The sequence below is a fragment of the Chiloscyllium plagiosum genome, chromosome 26, assembly GCF_004010195.1.
Source record: "Chiloscyllium plagiosum isolate BGI_BamShark_2017 chromosome 26, ASM401019v2, whole genome shotgun sequence".
In the NCBI taxonomy this organism is placed as follows: Eukaryota; Metazoa; Chordata; class Chondrichthyes; order Orectolobiformes; family Hemiscylliidae; genus Chiloscyllium; species Chiloscyllium plagiosum.
Genome location: NC_057735.1, coordinates 51,468,418 through 51,474,769, shown reverse-complemented (window position 1 = coordinate 51,474,769; position 6,352 = coordinate 51,468,418).

The window sequence follows — 6,352 nt, the reverse complement described above, 5'->3', positions numbered from 1 at the left end:
CGCAATTTTCCGCTGTCTGACTCTGTCTCTCTCTCTCGCTCCCTCCCTCTCCCTTTGTCTGATGCCTTCTTCCTCTCTCTCAATCCTTCCTTTTTTCTGACTCATTGCCTCCCTCCCTCGCTTACTGTCCGTCATTCTAGCTCTCACTATCTCGCTCCTTCCCTCTCCCTTTCTTTGACTTTCTCACTCCCTCTCCCTCCCTCTCCCTCTGTCTGACAGTTTCTCTCATAAACACATTTCTACCCTTTTTCTAACTGTCTGTCTGTCACTCTCTCTTTCTCTCTCTCCCTCGTTGAGTCCGTTTCCTGGTTTGAATATATCTCCAACTGTTTTGTTCCCTCACTCTGTCTCTGTCTGACTCTCTCTCACCCTCCATCCACCTGTCTGACTCTCTCTCTCCCTCATTCTTGCCCTCGCCCTCTGTCTGACTCTCTCTCTCTGTCTTCCTCCATTTCATCTTCCACTGTTTGACATACTGTTTCTATCTCTTGCTTCCGCCTTTCACCCCTCTCTTTCTATGTGTTTCTTTTACCCTCCCTCTCTATTTCTGATTCTCTCTGTCTCCCCCTACATTCCTGTGTCTGACCCATTGTCTCTCTCCCTCCCTCTTCCTCTGCCTGACGTTCTCTATTTCTCGCTCCACCCTCATCTCTATCTAGAGATTGGGTGGGAGGTGTGGTGGAGAGGAGAGAGAGAGTGAGTGACATGGGAGAGAGAGACAATGAGAGGGAGCAAATGGGGGAAAGATATAAAGAATGGAGAGAGACAGAGACAGCAGGTTGAGTAGGAGGGAAGGTGAGAGAGACAGAGAAGAGAGGAGATGAGTTGAGCGATTGGGGAGTGAGAAAGTGGGAAGACAGAGAGAGTTAAAGAGCACAGGGTTTAGGAGTGTGAAGGAGGAGAAAGGCAGAGTATTGATAGAAAAAGGGAGTCAGATTGTGAGAAAGAGAATGAGAGAGCGGAAGAGTTTGAAGGGGAGAGTATAAGAGAGGGGGCAAGGGCCGAGGTTGGAGAGCGAGGAATGTAGTGTAAAAGAGAGAGAGTCAGATGCGATCGGATGGAAATGAGAGGAACGGGGTAGAAATATGAATTATTTCGAGGCAGAAATGAAAGAGGGTGACCCTTAAGTGAAAGCAAGAACAGATTGAGTTAAACCCAACTCCTGAGATTGATTGCTATTTTGTCCCGTTCCGTGAGGACCATGACTTGGGGCTGCATCTGATTCACTCCAGCTCAGCTCATTCAACACAAAGACAAAGAATCGTATAATTCACTCTGTCGCTTGGCATCTTTTAAAGAACATTTTTATTGTTACAAATTAAAGGTATAGATCCAGGCAGTGAATGGCTTCTTTGCTCCCTCGCCCTGATGTGAGAGGAGCATTGAAATGTATCCCTACAATATTCTGTAGGATAAGGTTGGAAAAACCAGCGCTTCCCTCAGCTTGTTACCATGGCAAAAGGCTGATTTATTGCTGAAAGATTGAACTGAAATGAGAAAATCGTGAATGGATTAATTAATGAGTGAACTCGATTGATTGATAAATTTGGGTGAAGGGATATTTCAGCACATTATTCAGCTGCTGTCTGAATTTAGTCTGGGTCACACCATAAATTGCCGTGTTTGTGCAGCAACTGAGGAGCTGCAGCATGAAGCCAAATTCCTGCACAATCCAATCTAGATGCACAGACCGATACCCAAGATCAAACATTCGGTTCCATATAGAAAACACCATTAACGTTGACCATAACAGGATAAAATTGGCAGAGATCACAAACAATAAAATGATGGACTTCTTGCGATTTTGCATTTCTGTGTCACACAGAGCGTTCCCATTGGTGTGAGCTCGGAGTCGCCTGCGAGCTCTGCGCGTCACTAAAATGTGCCTAACGGTGAACAAATTGAGCAGCAAAATCAGAGGAAATGGGAAAGCCGGGGTTAGAAGGTGGTGGACGAACTCAATTGTGACCCAGATATGAGAGGTTAGAAAATTGTAGATTGCATCACAAAACCACGGCTCGTTCCCCAGCCCATATCGTGGTGTAAGAAAAAAATACCAGAAAATGTTCTTTAAACAGCTCAGCACAATCACTGTTCCCAAAACCACAGCCGCCGTTTTCGCACCGCAATACTTACTTCTCAGCTTCTGACAACAAATGGCCACAAATCGATCAAAGGTGAAAGTGACGGTGAACCAAACAGAACAGTCAGTGACTGCATGAAGCAGAACGGCATGGATATTACAAAAAGGAATGAACAACATGAAATGAAACTGTTTCCAAAAAACAATGGGAAAATGTCTCAATATCAGGTCGAGGATAATGACCAGTAGATCCGCCACTGACATGGCCCCAAGGTAACGAATGATACATGGAGACAATCCACAATCTTTATAAAGCAGGATGTAGATCGTCACTACGTTAACTGTGAGGATGGAAAACAAATACATTATACGTCAGCCTGGAGGCAAAGTGTCAGCTTCATTGAGCAACCTATAAGATTTTCACTAACTTTCGGAGCGACGCTCCTTCATCAGGTGATTGTGGAGGGCTCGATTGTAACACAGAATTTATATTTGCTATAAATTCTGTGTTACAATCGAGCCCTCCACAATCACCTGATGAAGGAGCGTCTCTCCGAAAGCTAGTGTGCTTCCAATTAAACCTGTCGGACTATAACCTGGTGTTGTGTGATTTTTAACTTTGTACACTCCAGTCCAACACCGACATCTGCAAATTATAAGATTTTCAAACGAGTCACTGTATTCAGAGATGTGTTGGAATAATTGAGGTGAAATAATAAGAGGAGATTTCTGCATATCTGATAAAATGTGACATAAACCACAAGAAACCCTCCCTCCCTAAATACAGTGACACACGTGCATAGGAACAGATGGGTTGTGGAACACTTCCATACACTCGACCAGTCTAAAGCAGACCCAGGTCACTTCGTTCCAGGTGAAAAACATTGTCATTCTAAAGGATTCTCTCCCACTTCCTTGAGTGCAAATGGATGTTGGAGATTTCTATCTTTTAGTTTTATTTATAGTTAATCGTCTGCAATGAATAACTGTAAATGCAGGGAAAGGATATTTAAATGCTTGAGGACTACGTTTAAATGCTTGAGGACTACGGAACAATATCTCCTTTTTCCTAGAACGGAATCGCTTCCCTCGGGCTTTTATCTTTTGTTCAATTAACTGACATCTGGCTGTTCAAAAATAACATAAGGTGGGGCATTTTCCAGGAAATGTCGGGTATGGAATGTTCTGGGGACCATCGGTTATACAAATATCCTTCTGCCCAAAGTTTGTGCGAAGATTGTTGGCTCGGGTGCTCGTTGTTGTGGTTCTGTTCGCCGAGCTGGAAGTTTTTGTTGCAAATGTTCGTCCCCTGGCTAGGCGAAATCATCAGTGCTTGGGAGCCTCCTGCGAAGCGCTTCTTTGATGTTTCCTCCCGTGTTTATGATGGTCTGTCCCTGCCGCTTCTGGTTGTCAGTTTCAGCTGTCCTGTAGTGGTTGGTATATTGGGTCCAGGTCGATGTGTTTGTTGATGGAGTTTGTGGATGAATTCCATGCCTCTAGGAATTCCCTGGCTGTTCTCTGTCTGGCTTGCCCTATGATAGTAGTGTTGCTTCAATCGAATTCATGTTGCTTGTTGTCTGCGTGTGTGGCTACTAAGGATAGCTGGTCGTGTCGTTTCGTGGCTAGTTGATGTTCATGTATGCGGATTGTTAGCTGTCTTCCTGTTTGTCCTAAACTATGAAAGTAACCACCCCAACACACACAAACGAAGCTGCATCAGGACACTACAACACACTGCAGTACACCAGAACTGCAAAAAGAAGAAGAGGAACACCAATACAAGGTATTCGCGAACGAAGGACCCGATACCCAACATGAGCAAAACTAATGTAGTGTACAAAATACCATGCAAGGACTGCACAAAACACTATATAGGACAAACAGGAAGACAGCTAACAATCCGCATGGGTGTGTAGGTGTTTAGAACTGAGGCTGGAATTATATAATTTTCAGATCATTCGGGAGGCAGAGGGGGTCATTGGGAGGAGTTACAGTGTGGTAGTCACACCTCAGGAAATTGTTACTGTCAGAGGATGGAAAGGAAAACGGCAGGCAGTGCAAAGAACATCTGTAGCCATTCCCGTCAACAAGTATTGCGTTTTGGATAATGTTGTGGAGGTTGACTTACAGGGGTAAACAATGGGGAACAGTTCATTAGCAATGAGTCTGTCCCGGTTGCTCAGAAGTGAATGGGGATGGAGACACGCAAAGCATTAGGCATTGGGTACTCAAAAATTAGGGAGACGGATCGGGGGTTCAGTGGGAATGAGAGAGACCCACATTTGGTGCGTTGCCTAACAAGTTCCAAAGTTCGTATTGTCTCGGATCGTTTTTACTGGAATCCTTGAGGGAGAGGGGAGCAGATGCAAGTCGTTCCCCATATAGGTACTAACGACATGAGTTGGAAAAGAAGTGGGTTTTAAAGCAGATATTCAGTGAGCTAAGTTGGAAGCTTAGTGCGAGAACAGTGTGCACTATTCAGTAACTGGAAAAACCCTGGGGAAAATTGAGGGACAGAGAGATCTGGGTGTTTAGGTCCATTGTTCCCTGAAGGTGGCAACGTACGTCACCCAATTGGTCAGGAAGGCAGACTGCATGCTTTCCTTGATTGGACGGGCTACTGAGTACCAGATTTGGCAGGTCGTGTTTCAGTTGTAATGGACTTCGGTTCAGACGCATTTCGAACACTGCTTATAGTCCTGGTCGCCACATTACCAAAAGAATGTGCATGCTTTGGAAAGGGTGCAGAGTGGGTTCACTGAGATGTTGCCTGGCATGGAGGGAGCGAGCTATGAAGAGAGGTTGAATACATTAGAATTATTTACATTAGAAAGACGAACGTTGAAGGGGGACCTGATTGAGCTCTATATAATCATGAGAGGTGTAGGCAGGGTGGATAGCAAGAAGCTCTTTTCCCAGAGTGAGGAACTCAGTTACAAGAGGTTATGAGTTCAAAGTGAGAGGTGAAAGGTTTAGGGGAGATTTGTGTGGAACGTTCTTGACACAGAGGATGGTGGGGGTCTGAAACACGTTGCCAGCAGAGATCGTAGAGTTGGGAACGATGGCGTCATTTAAGGTGTATCTAGACAGATAAATGAATGGGCAGGGAGAAAAGGGATACGGATCTTTGGGAAATAGGCGTCATGTTTAGGTGGAGGATTGTGCAGTTTTGAAGGGGTGAAGGGACTGTTCCTGTGCTGTCATTTTCTTTGTTTTTGTTCATTGTTCTGACGAAAAAAGTTGTTATCCCTGATTTGTTGCCCGTGCCACGTGCTAGCAAGACGAGAAATAAGGAAAGAGAGAAGTTGAACACATGACGACAGGGATGGTGCAGGAGGGAGTGTTTCAAGTACCTGGATAATCTGGGCTCATTCTGGGGTATGTGGAACCCGTACAACTAGGATTGACTACTCCTTCACCAAAGAGGCAGAAATATCCCGAGGGTTGAAATTTACTAATGTTATTCGAGAAGATTTATATTAAATGAGCAGGGGGATGGGATTCTAAGCTGTATTTCTATTTTCCAGGCGTTTGAAAGTGGTAAGGTCAGAAAAGTAGTTTCAAGGTCGAAAGAGTTCGTCAGCAAGCAGGAAGGTGGATTGATGTGTGTCTACTTTAACGCCAGGAGCATCCAAAATAAGATGGGTGAGCTTGCCGCATGGGTTGATAGGTGGGTATGGGATGTTGTGGCCATTTCAGATATACGGATAGAGTAGAGACAGGAATTGTTGTTGCAGGTTCCGGGATTTTGATATTTCAATAAGAAGAGACAAGATGGTAAAAGAGTGGGAGATGTGGCACCGTATGATGGTCACATAAAAGAGATTTCAGGACTCGTCAACTGAGGTAGTATGGGATGAGGCTGGAAACAGGAAAGGATCGGTCACCTTGGTGGGAGTTTTCTGTGGGCCTCCAAATAGTTCGAAAGATGTGGAGGAAAGGATAGAAAAGATCATTCTAGATCAAGGCGATGGTAACAGGGTAGTTGTTATGGGGTCTTAAACTTTACAACTATTGACTGGAAGTGTGATAGTTTGGGTACTTTACATGAGTCAGGATTTGCCCAATGTGTGCACGATGGTTTTCTGACAATACATAGACAAGCCAACAATGGACGAGGCCACATTGGATTTGATACTGGGAATATACATAGCCAGGTGTTAGACTTGGAGGTAGGTGAGCACTTTGGTGATAGTGACCACAATTCGGTTATATTTAGTTTCACCATGCTAACGGATATGTATGTAACACAGTACCAGAGTTACTGCT